Raw genomic sequence first — 12291 nt, forward strand, 5'->3', positions numbered from 1 at the left:
CCCTGCATTCCCAACACAGGCAGCTAAACCGCTCTTCCTTCCTCCCTCTCCTCTTCCATCTCTGCTACCTCTAGCTCAATATAGAAGCTTCACATGAAACTTTGTGGAGGTACACAAACAAGAAAGAAACTGGATAATGAGTGGACACAAAAAGTAGGATTAGTTGTCACCTCTTCATGTCCTGGACTAGTGTTGTTGAAAACTGTAAGGCTAAATGAATAGCCGTGAGGTCAATTAGAGACATAAAGGAGAACGCCTTATAGGAAAGAACCACGAAACACATGAATGTATCAAGTTCTGAAACCTTGAAAATGTTTTTTTTGGATACAAATATTAAGGCAGGTGACTCAACAATGACAGTAATTACCAGTCACTAAATAAATGTAATGTTTGATAACAAATAAAGGCGAGGAGGAGTGAAGAAGGTAATCAAATACAATCTTGTGAAAAAGAAGGTTTTCACAGGACTCACTGCATGGTGAGTCCTGGGGTGTACTTAGTTGCTTTCAACTATGTACACCCCAGGATTCAATAGCTTGTTTAACCGCCTTTAGGAGCAATAAGTCGAAGTAATTGTTTTCTGTCTGACTTTATCAGTCACTCACATTGTTGGGGAGGAATTTTAGCCGCTCTTCTTTGCATCATTGCTTCAGTTCATTGAGGTTTTCAGGCTTTTGTTTATACACAGTTCACTTAAGGGCTCGCCGCAGCATTTTGATCAAGTAGAGGTCTGGGCCATTGTGACACCTTGATTTTTTTTATTTTTCAGACATTCTGTTGCAGTTTTTCTGCTTTGTTTGGGGTCATTGTCCTATTTCATGACCCAGTTAGAGCAAAGCTGTCCAACAGGTGGCCTCACATTTGTCCACAGTATTCTAGAGTCACGTGGTCGACTCAGTGACAATAAGGTGGCGCAGGTCCTCTGGCTGATAAACAAGCCCGAATCATCAACCCTCTACCACTGTGCTTGTCTTTTGGAATGAGGTGTTTGTGCTGGCAGGCTGTTTGGTTTTTGCTCAACATGATGCTGCAGATTAAGGTCCAAATGTCTCCACATTGGTGTAATCTGTCCAAAGAACACTGATCCAGAAGTTGTGGGGTTTTTTTTCAAATGCAACTTTGCAAACCTAAGCTGTGCTGCCATGTTTGTTTTAGAGAGAAAAGGCTTTCTCCTGGAAACCCTTCCAAATAGGCCAAACTTGTTTAGTGTTTTTCCTAATTGTACTCTCATAAACTTTAAGATTTAACATGTTAATGGAGGCTTGTAGCTCTGAGAAGTAGCTCTTGGCATTCTGCAGTTTCTCTGAGCATTGCGCGTCGAATTCGCTGAGATGTCCACTTCTGGGGATATTGCAACATTATGTTAACACACGCTTAAATGTTCCCAATCAGCAAACAACAAACTGCTTTTATAGAGGTGTTTAGACTCGCTGATGATCAATTAATCAAGTGCATTCGATCACCAACCTCCGGCTGCTACTTTCCCACTTACTGGAAGCAGTAAGGATGTGATTTTCTTTTTTTTTTGTGATCAACATTTTATTGATTTAAAACGGGGTTGGGGGGGGGGGGGGGGGGGGGGGGTACAGACATATACAGCACAACTGTAAACTGCAGTAGCAAAGCAAACATTAGCAAACAAGGCATAGGGACAGCAAGGAAAAGACACAAAAACACAAAGTTAAAACCAATTATTGCCTCTTCCAGGAGATAACTCTGGATGAGAAGATTTTCCAAGCGTCAACAGTCGTGGGTCGAGCTTTATTTAATTTTGCTGTGGTATGTTCAAAACCAATAACACGGATAAGACATCATCTCCAGAATGATTCCATACAAATGTCAGGACAGAACCATTGCTTTGTAATAGTCTTCTTTGCGGATGTAAATCCAGCGAACAACATTTTGCATTGCATTTGTTTTAAGGAGATTTCAGAGGTATCATTAAGGAGACAAAGACCAGGATTGGGAACATAAAAAACTTCCAGTACCTCAGATAACACAGAGTTCACAAAGACCCAAAAATCGGATACCACAGGACAGTCCCAAAACATGTGCAAAAACGTGCCAGGTGATGAATCATTGCAGATGTGACAGTAATACGTAGCCTGTAGTTTCATCTGGAACCTCCTATAGGGCGTAATGTATGTTCTGTGTATGGTTTTGAAATGAATTAATTGATGCGCCAGGTTCTTAGAAGTCAAACTCAGATTAGACCACACTGTATCCCAGTCTATATTAACCTGTAGTTCTCCCAGTTCCCTGACCCAAATAGATTCAATGGGCAGGGACTTCATACCATGTTCAGCTAATTTGTTGTAGATTTTGGAAACAGAGGGTCTGCCAGATTTAGGCAGGATCCAGTCCAACATGGGATGAGAGGGAAGAGGAGAGTCCCAGGGGACACCGTATGCTTTTAAAGCTGATCTGAGCTGCAGATATACAAAGTAAGAAGATGCAGGAAGAGAAAAACGTGTCCTTAAGTCCTGAAATGAGCAAAGGCCTTGGGCGTTGAATAGATCATCAAAAAGGTTTATCCCGAGTGAGAACCAAGAGGGTTGAACAAATGGTCGGCTGCCACATAGTAATTTTAAATTATGCCAGAGTGGTGAGCTTTTACAAAATTTAACTGGAGCACCCAGCCGCCGTTCTATCTTCCTCCATACCTGTATAGAGTTGGCAATAATAGGTCCAAATTCGTTGTTGTTGTAGAGCGTATTGGCGGGAACATTAGCAAACAGAAGATCTTGTAGTCTATGCGGTGCTGCCTTGGCGGATTCGATCATTTTCCACGCAGTAGTAGTCTCTGGGTTGACCCACGTACTAAGCGCCCTGATTTGGAATGACCAGTAATAAAACTCAAAGTTTGGTACTGCCAGGCCACCAAACAATTTGGGCCGCTGCAATGTTGACAAACGTATCCTAGGCCTTTTGCCATTCCAAATAAATTTAGACACCGCGGAGTGTATGTCTTTAAAATAAGTTAGAGGAGGAGAGAGTGGCAACATAAAAAAAAGGAAATTAAGCCGTGGCAGTATGTTCATCTTTACTGTGTTGATTCTACCCTGAAGCGAAGTTTTTAAATTGTCCCATCTTTGAAAGTCGGATTTGATCTTATTTAGCATAGTAGTAAAATTCTCCTTGATTATCTTTGGAATACTATTATGAATTGAAATGCCCAGATAAGTAAAAGTGCTTTTGATCTGAACACAACCGGGTAAGGAAACTTTCGTAGCTTTATCGTTCAAAGGCATCAAAGCAGATTTCGACCAGTTTATTTTGTAGCCAGATAGAGAGCTGAAATGGTCAAAGTTTTTAATCAATGGATGGATGGACGTCTCATAGTTGTCCAAAAACAGAATAATATCATCCGCATATAGAGATATGATATGATTATGACCACCAATTCTTATGGGAGAAATCGTGGACTGTCTAATGGCTTGCGCTAAGGGCTCTAGAGAGAGGCAGAACAGGAGAGGAGAGAGAGGGCAACCCTGCCTCGTTCCACGCTGCAGCGTGAAAGGGGGAGAGACCAGGTCCCCTGTTAAGACACTAGCAAGAGGTGAGTGATATAGTGTTTGAATCATAGCAACAAATTTCTGCTTAAACCCAAAGTGTTTTAATACCATCCACATATAGTCCCACTCTAGCCTATCAAAGGCTTTTTCTGCATCAAGTGAAAATACTGCACATGGATTTTGATAGCTGTTAGCGGCATCTATGATGTGCAACAGCCGTCTTATGTTATCAGATGCAAGCCGCCCTCGGATAAATCCTGTCTGGTCTGCATTGACCAAAACATGGATAACTCTTTCCAGGCGCAATGCGAGAGCTTTTGCAAATACTTTAAGATCAGTTGTGAGCAGAGATATCGGTCTGAAACTAGAGCACTCAAGAGGGTCCTTTCCCTTTTTTAAGAGAAGGGTAATAAGTGCTGTTTTCTGGTCTCTATGGAAGGACCCATTCCGGATTGCAAAATTAAATGAGCCGAGCATGAGCGAGCCTATTGTATCCCAAAGTTCTAGAAATAGTTCTGGCGGAAGGCCATCCAGTCCAGGTGATTTACCTTTGTTAAGGTCTTTCAGCGCTCTATGCAGCTCATCTAGAGTTAATGGGGCCTCTAGCTCATCCTGATCTGCTTGTGGAATATGAGGTAGATCCAGATTCTCGAGAAAGCTATTACAGATAGTATCCTTAAAATTGATATCTGATTTATACAGATTTACAAAAAATGACGAGAAAGTGGTGTTAATGGACTGGGGATTTGTCGTAATTTTACCGTTTGCAGCTGTTATAGCTGGAATATGTGCCCTTGTTTCACATTCTTTCAGCATAAGTGCCAACAAATGACTAGGACGCTCTGATTCAAAATAGTACTTCTGTCTAGTTCTATGCAAGATGAACTCTGCTTTAGGATGTGATTTTCTTTTCACATGACAGTAAGGTTGATATATCCCACCCGAACTTAAACTAAGATTAAATTCCCTCGTGGATATGCAGACGGGAGTCTTTGCACACCACGGGCAAGTAGTTGTACCTATTACACCCACATTCTAAGCTGCTGGGAGTGCACTTCAAGGACACATACATACACTCAACAAAAATATAAACGCAACACCTTTGTTACTGCTCCCATTCCCCATGGGATGGACGTAGAGACCTAAAATTCATTCCAGATACACAATATAACCATCCCTCCCAAACAGTGGTCACAAATCAGTCCAAATGTGTGGTAGTGGGCACATCTGCTATATTGAGATAATCCATCCCACCTCACAGGTGTGCCACATCAGGATGCTGATCTGACATCATGAGTAGTGCACAGGTGTACCTCAGACTGCCCACAACAAAAGGCCACCCTGGAATGTGCAGTTTTGTCTCACAGCAAAATGCCACAGATGCCACAAGCAATGAGGGAGCGTGCAATTGGCATGCTGACAGCAGGAATGTCAACCAGATCTGTCGCCCGTGCATTGAATGTTCATTTCTCAACCATAAGCCGTCTCCACAGGCGTTTCAGAGAATATGGCAGCACATCCAACCGGCCTCACAACCGCAGACCTCGTGTAACCACACCAGCCCAGGACCTCCACATCCAGCAGGTTCACCTCCAAGATCGTCTGAGACCAACCACCCAGACAGCTGCTGGAACAATTGGTTTGCACAACCAAACAATTTCTGCACAAACTGTCAGAAACCGTCTCAGGGACGCTCAACTGCATGCCCGTCGTCCTCATCGGGGTCTTGACCTGACTCCAGCTCGTCGCCGTAACAGACTTGTGTGGGCAAATGCTCACATTCGATGGCGTCTGGCACGTTGGAGAGGTGTGCGCTTCACGGATGAATCATGGTTCACATTGTTCAGGGCAGATGGCAGCTGAGAATGTCCCAGTTCTTGCATGGCCAGCATACTCACCGGACATGTCACCCATTGAGCATGTTCGGGATGTGCTTGACCGGCGTATACGACAGCGTGTACCAGTTCCCACGAATATCCAACAACCTCGCACAGCCATTGAAGTGGAGTGGACCAACATTCCACAGGCCACAATTGACAATCTGATAGACTCCATGCGACGATGTGTTGCACTGCATGAGGCAAATGGTGGTCACACCAGATACTGACCGGTTCTGGGTCCCCAGACCCCCAATAGCGCAAAAAACTGCACATTCCAGGGTGGCCTTTTGTTGTGGGCAGTCTGAGGTACACCTGTGCACTACTCATGATGTCAGATCAGCATCCTGATGTGGCACACCTGTGAGGTGGGATGGATTATCTCAATATAGCAGATGTGCCCACTACCACACATTTGGACTGATTTGTGACCACTGTTTGGGAGGGATGGTTATATTGTGTATCTGGAATGAATTTTAGGTCTCTACGTCCATCCCATGGGGAATGGGAGCAGTAACAAAGGTGTTGCGTTTATATTTTTGTTGAGTGTAGTTGGTGCCCTAGTAATAAAGTATTTCTTTTTGGACAAGTAATGTGTTGACACCAAATTTGAGGACATGTAGATATCTACACTGAGCTTGGCATACTCGCTCTGTTGACGAAACATCAGTCAGACCCAACAGACACTTTGGAAGCTTGTGGAAACATAGCACTGCCATTAGAAGAAGAAAAAGAATACACCTTAAAGCTCAAACTTAATACTAATCTCAGTGGAAAAAATGGTTTCTGATAGATTTTGTTTTTTATTGTGAACTTGATTGTGAAGTTTGTTGATGAAGGTATGTTTAAATAAAAAAGACGAGAATATAAGCTCTATATATTTTTGACCACACTTAAAACTGCTAATCAACAAACGATATTTACAAAAGTACAAGTATCTTGTAGTGTAACACTTATATATTATCAGATTCTTACTGATGTATCAACATGTATGCAGGCAGTATTTTCTGACAAATGTAACCACTTTACATGCTGCTGAGTACTTTACTGTATAATCATACTTAGTGTCCTAAAAATTGACCCTATATTTTGTATATAAGCTGAACTGACAAATTATAGCAGCAATATTAATGCAGTCAAAAGCACACAGACTTATAAAGTAGCACCAAATGAAAATACCCAGTACTATTCTGCCACTGGCTGTGACAGATGAATAAATAAAGGGAAAGGGGAAATGAGGAAAGAGAGACAGAAAGACACTGTGAGGACAGGAGAGAGATGATTAAGCAAAGATGGAGGTCACGGGGAAGACGGGAGTGAAGAAAGATAGATGAGGGAAGTGAAGCCAGAGACTTGGAGAGAAAAAGTGGAATTTTGGAAAGAGAGAGAGAGAAGTCAAAGACCGAGAATGAAAAAGAAGACAGATGAGTAAGGCGGAAGAAAAAAAAAAGAGAGAGGAGAAGTGAGAAGGAAGCAGCAGGGGCTGTGGGCTACCTGTTACCGTTTCAGCCTCTGACAATGCCTTTATAATGGGAAAGGGAGAGCAACGGAAAGGCTTAATTCACAGATGTGTCAGGGAGAGTTAAGCCGATTTGTGATTTCGATTTTCTGTGTTTGTGAGACTGAGTGTCTGTGAGAGAGAGGGTTTAAAGTGTGTGCGTGTGTGTCTGTGTGCAAAAGCGTCTGTCTGGTTGTGCGTCTGTCCATTGATGGGCTAGAGAGGAAAGAAAATGAGAAAGAGATTGACACAAAGAGACAATATATGTTTTTGATTTGTCCTCTGTGTGTAAGAGAGAATAAGATAATGCCTGCTGCAGACGTATCTGTTACAAATGTACGAGACGATGTTTACAGAGCTCCGCAATGTATGCACATGTATTCCTGTTTGTGCATGCGTCTGTGTGCATGCGTGTGGAAAAGCCAGTCCTGCTTAAGGTGGTATTGATTCTGCTTTAGACCGGAGATGAGAGGATATCCACTCATTGCCTGTAAAATACATTGATATACGCTCAACGGCTTGACACAATGTACAGTAAATAAGAAATCTTATAAAAATTCTTACAACCAGCAGTGTTTTCTTTTAATGACTATCGCATTACAAGCACTTGCTTATGAAACACTGGTTGGTATCAGCTGATATTCATTACCTTGACTTTACATCTGCTGATCAGCAACACCAATTGTAAAAAAGGTGAGGCAACTACATAAATGTCACACAAATAGTGACTGTTTTTACTGCCTGGTCCATTACAGCTGAAGGATCTCCACCACATGCAGCAGGCTATTAAGATAATTTACATTCAGGTTCAGACCTCCATATACTCAAGATGCAGTCAGCTAAGCAGTATGCTCAGGCTGCTGGTATCAGACTGAAAGCAGTATCTCCTTTTTACTAAACATGTCCTTCTGGGGGACGCCCAGGATTTCATCCAGTTCTGTAAACACTAAAAGTGTGCTTTCTGGGACTGGGATTTCTGTCTTAGGCAGGCACAGAAGGACAACTGCCTTCAAAATGAACATAGTGTAATATTTTAGAGCGAAAAAAGAAAATAAAATGAGAAAACTGTTATGGACTTCCTGTAAAGATAAGCATTACAGTGTCTGATTCTGCTGACATGAAAACTGATCAGTATCAGCCGAAAAAACCTGATCACAGCACCCCCACAGCTAGCTATTTTTGCTAATCTCTCACTGCTGCAGGTTATAATTTCCCACATTATTGCATATCTACCCTGCTGCTTCAAGCCGGTGTTGATACATGTAACTACCTTGGGGCAATACCTTCACTCGGAAAACAGCTTGAGGCTACAAAGAGAGGTTCACATTCTTTTCCTCACCTTGCAGGTCCCTATGTTTCACTATTTGCAAGAAGATCACTGTGTAGTGTTTTACTGCCAGCCTGGTAAGAAGAGACCATGCTTATTTATATGCTTTGTGTTGGGGGAAGATGTTGATTAAACTCGGGGAATGAGAAGACAAAAGACTGGCACATTAAAAGCCTCAAGAACGCCAATGGGCCGAGGCTGTATTTCTGAGTCTTTGGCTAAAACAAAGCTTCATTTGTCTCGGGCCCATGAAAGACGACCTGCATTTGACTCAGTGCATTCCTCGCTGTATTTGACAGTTGCTTTCTCCATGTGAGGCACTGTGGTTTGGACACTGATGCTCGTTTGTACTAGTTAGCGTGTTTTGTGTCAGTGGAAATGAGACATGCACACTCCATGCTTCAGGGTCTTAATTCTGCAAAGTACGTACTGTGACTATCCAGCTTCATGACTCCAAAGAGCTTCATCTTGGTCCCCTAACAAGGCTATATGGGGATGAGCTTTTTGTCCCCATGAGGAAGACAAGTCCCCATAATGTCAAAGTGTAAACAAGCAGCATGACAAACCAGCAACATGACAAATACCCTCCCTAATGCAATCATGCTCACACACGCAGCACATCTGCAGATGGCTGAGTGGTAACGGCACCCAACTGCACCAGGCTCACCCACTTGAAGGCTAAACTATTGGTAATGACTGTCTCTCTACAAAAACTACAGAAAAAACAACACAAAACAAAAACTTGTGAAGTAATATGAATGTGTCTTCTAAAGGTGTCCGTATTTACCCTGTTCTGTGGTTGTGCTGTATGTCACCTACTTCAACTGTGACCATGTTTTCCAGATGTCCTCGGGCACCTTTGTATTCGGGTAAGCACAGAAAAGGGAGCCAGCATTTCGGGTGCTTCAAACTAATCTTCAGTGGGAATCCCTCCTTAGGGCTAACAGACTACCAGGGTTTCTCAACTATTAACAACAGAGTCTGTCTACAGGACCAAATGTGCTATAGACTGATCCAGGACAGTGAACAGCTTACTTTACCCAAGTGGGGCAGCAAATAGTAGCGCAGACCAAAAGATAGCAATGAAGGAGCCTCCCAAGCTGACAGTGATGTGTGTAGCGGCTTAACTCGGTCTTTGTGATCACAGGGATACTTGGAATCTGATTTTGTAATGGTTTTTGGAAATCTTAATTGCAAACACAGGAAAGCCCTGCAGGGAAGACAGAGAACTGGTACTAAGAAACTGAAGCAGCCGAGGGGTTGCAAAAAATGTAAGTTAACAGATTAACATGTGGAGCATGATACAGATGAAAGATTCCTCACCTCTGGTTATGTGGCAATGAGGATTATCTACATTGTATAAATTTGTCCTATGCAATGAAAAGGCAATAAGAGCGATGATGAATCTGCTTTTCCCCGCCTATTTACGCATCAGCTTGTCTATCATCTAGAATACTACATATTCAATTTACAATAGGTGGCAGATGAGGTGCACAGGTTAAACTTGCAGGTCAAAATCTGGGAGCATGTATAACCAAATTGCCGTGGCTGAGATGGATTATGGTAATGCTGCTGCTTTGTAATCTTATATATATGTGTGCGTGTCAGTGAAGGAAAGCAAAACTAATAATTTCCCCCAGTAATATGATGGCTTGTGACTATAAAATGATTCTAGTAATATAGTTATTATGAAAAATAAAGCACCAACTTCTGCATATCGAATAGGACATGCTATTTGGATGGATTTGTAGCGTGCGTTTGTGTGTTGTGTTTCTTAATGTGTGTATGAGGCGATAAGGGTGCTAGATGAAGCATGTAACAGTATTTGTCATGTCTTCATGGGAGGTCCATTCCTCTCCACGGTCGGACTGTGCTCGTTTATCAGCCGTTCTCTGACTGCCTTTTGTAGACAAATAGATCATTTCACACACAAGGATCTCTCTAGAATGTTTACTCTATTTATAAAAACCAAAAAAGGGGGGAAAAAAGATTAGAAATCCAATTAAAAACACAGCCAGCTAATAAAGCCTGCCCACCAAAGCATATCAGCTTTGTCTCCAAACATATTTTTTTGCTACTATCGCAAAATTTGTTGAAGTAATATCCAAAAAGCTTACAGTGAAAATGCAGCCACTCAATCTCCTTGTCAGTCACCTGGTGTCTCTGCAACAGTATTGTTCTTACATATATATGAAACCTTAACCCTGACAAGACAATTTTTTATTTCCTGGCACGGACACAGTAGGTGCAGTTGTAGTCTGAAAGGGCAGAAGAGAAGAGAAACAGGACAGAGTGAGACAAAAATGAGGGAGAAATGAGAGCTAGGTGTACAGGAAGGAGTGCAGAGGGAGCGGGGATGGAAAAAAATAAAAGAGAAACTCAAGGACGAGTGTAGCCCCGTCTCAAATTCTGCCTCGCCAGTCAAATCCATGAGACCAACATAATGTTCCCTCTCTGAATCCAAGGAGCATTTTTAATGTCAAGCGGGGAGATGGGTATCACACAGCGCACTGATTCAACCCTATTCGATGAGGGCTGATAGTTACGGTTCACGTTCTCACAGACCCAGTGAACGTCTATTCAAAGCAGGGAGAACTGGCCGGAGTGCAACGGCAGAGGAATTCAATAATTCACCTCCAGTATGTAAGGGCTGGTGCACTCAGGCAAATGCACACTTGAAGCACATACAGTTCAGAATGAGGAAAAAGGGGGGGGGGGGGGGGAGGGTAACTCATGGGGAAAGACAGCAATGCTGCGCATGGCTGGCACAGCACTTAGTCCGGCACTCGTTGGCAGTGCGAACTGAATTTAAGAGCACGTACATGTGATTGATGATCTGTATGTAAGTAAGATTTACCACTGGAAGGAATGTGTTGTGTGCGTGTAGGCATTCGCACGTGTTAGCTGCACGTATGCATTTGTCTTTTTGGGGCCTCTAGTTCTTTAATTGTTCGTACTTTTTCAAGGTCTGCTGATTTCTGTAGCATTGACCAGGCAAGTGGTCGTGTTTTGACATGACCTGTGAGAACATCTCACAGACGATGAGAAAGGAAAGAAGGAAGACAAATGATAAACTAAAGGAAAAGGAAAGAAGAACAACCCATGTAAGAACAGACTGCAGACTCGTTTAGACGTCCACTTAAGGAAAAAAGAAAGAAAAAGAAACGCTGTCACTTTCTATCAGGTTTCCCGCAGAGAACATCTTGCGCATTAATTGAAGATAAGCAAATTTTGAAAACTGTTAGTCACCCTTTCTAACTGCTAACAAAGCGCCGGCTCCTCTGTGGGATGAAGTCCAGTTTCGTATGGATAGACTTGTCAAACTTAATCTACTCAGATACAAACAAACACCTTTTGCCTTAGAAGTACATGCTGCAGTGCTCTCTGTTTACTGTGCAATAAGGCAAGTAGCGGTCAAGTTGCTTTCAGTGTCAGCAGTTTGATTTACTTCCATTCAACACAACATCTATTATTTCCAACAAATTGCTGCTTAACGCAGTTAATGGACTTCAGGTTTACAAAGGCAGCGGAGGGCTGAAATGAAGAAAAACATCAAATTAGGTTAACAAATCAATGCGGTATCATTAGTATCGGCAGTAGCTAACTAACAAGGGGTTTTAACAATATACGGCTCCACCAGCACTTTGCACAATTTTGCGAAGAAGAGAAATTTGTCCTGCTGAGAGATACTCAACTCAGCAACACCAAAGCCAGCATATCATTTCAGAGTAAGTTTACCATAGCAGGCATGCTGTTTTTTAAAGGCTCAAGTAGAAAGTACAGACAACTTCATATAAGCATAAAAAATTCATATGAGCACTTTAAAAATCAAAAAACAACAACAGCCTGTCAGGCACTCCAGAAGAAAACGTCGTTATATTTTGTAGGAACAATGTAAAACACAGAGAGATCTGGCATTTGCAGAATAGTTCAGGTCACAGACTGTAAATTAAAGATGGATGCAGCCCATTTCATCACCCACCGTAAAACTCTGACATAAAGATTTTCACTGACCACCAGGTACTGGGTGAGACTTGGTGAGATCTGACAAAGAAACTGAGGGACGATGCAAGA

At 42.4% G+C, this 12291-nt stretch overlaps 1 protein-coding gene across 3 annotated transcripts in view; it reads right to left on the reverse strand.

The window, feature by feature from the left end:
- The window catches only part of LOC101479418 (RNA-binding motif, single-stranded-interacting protein 3), a 313618-nt gene that overhangs the window by 12728 nt on the left and 288599 nt on the right, over positions 1 to 12291 (reverse strand). The window lies entirely within an intron of this gene.

This window comes from Maylandia zebra, linkage group LG22 (genome assembly GCF_041146795.1).
Source record: "Maylandia zebra isolate NMK-2024a linkage group LG22, Mzebra_GT3a, whole genome shotgun sequence".
Classification (NCBI taxonomy): domain Eukaryota; kingdom Metazoa; phylum Chordata; class Actinopteri; order Cichliformes; family Cichlidae; genus Maylandia; species Maylandia zebra.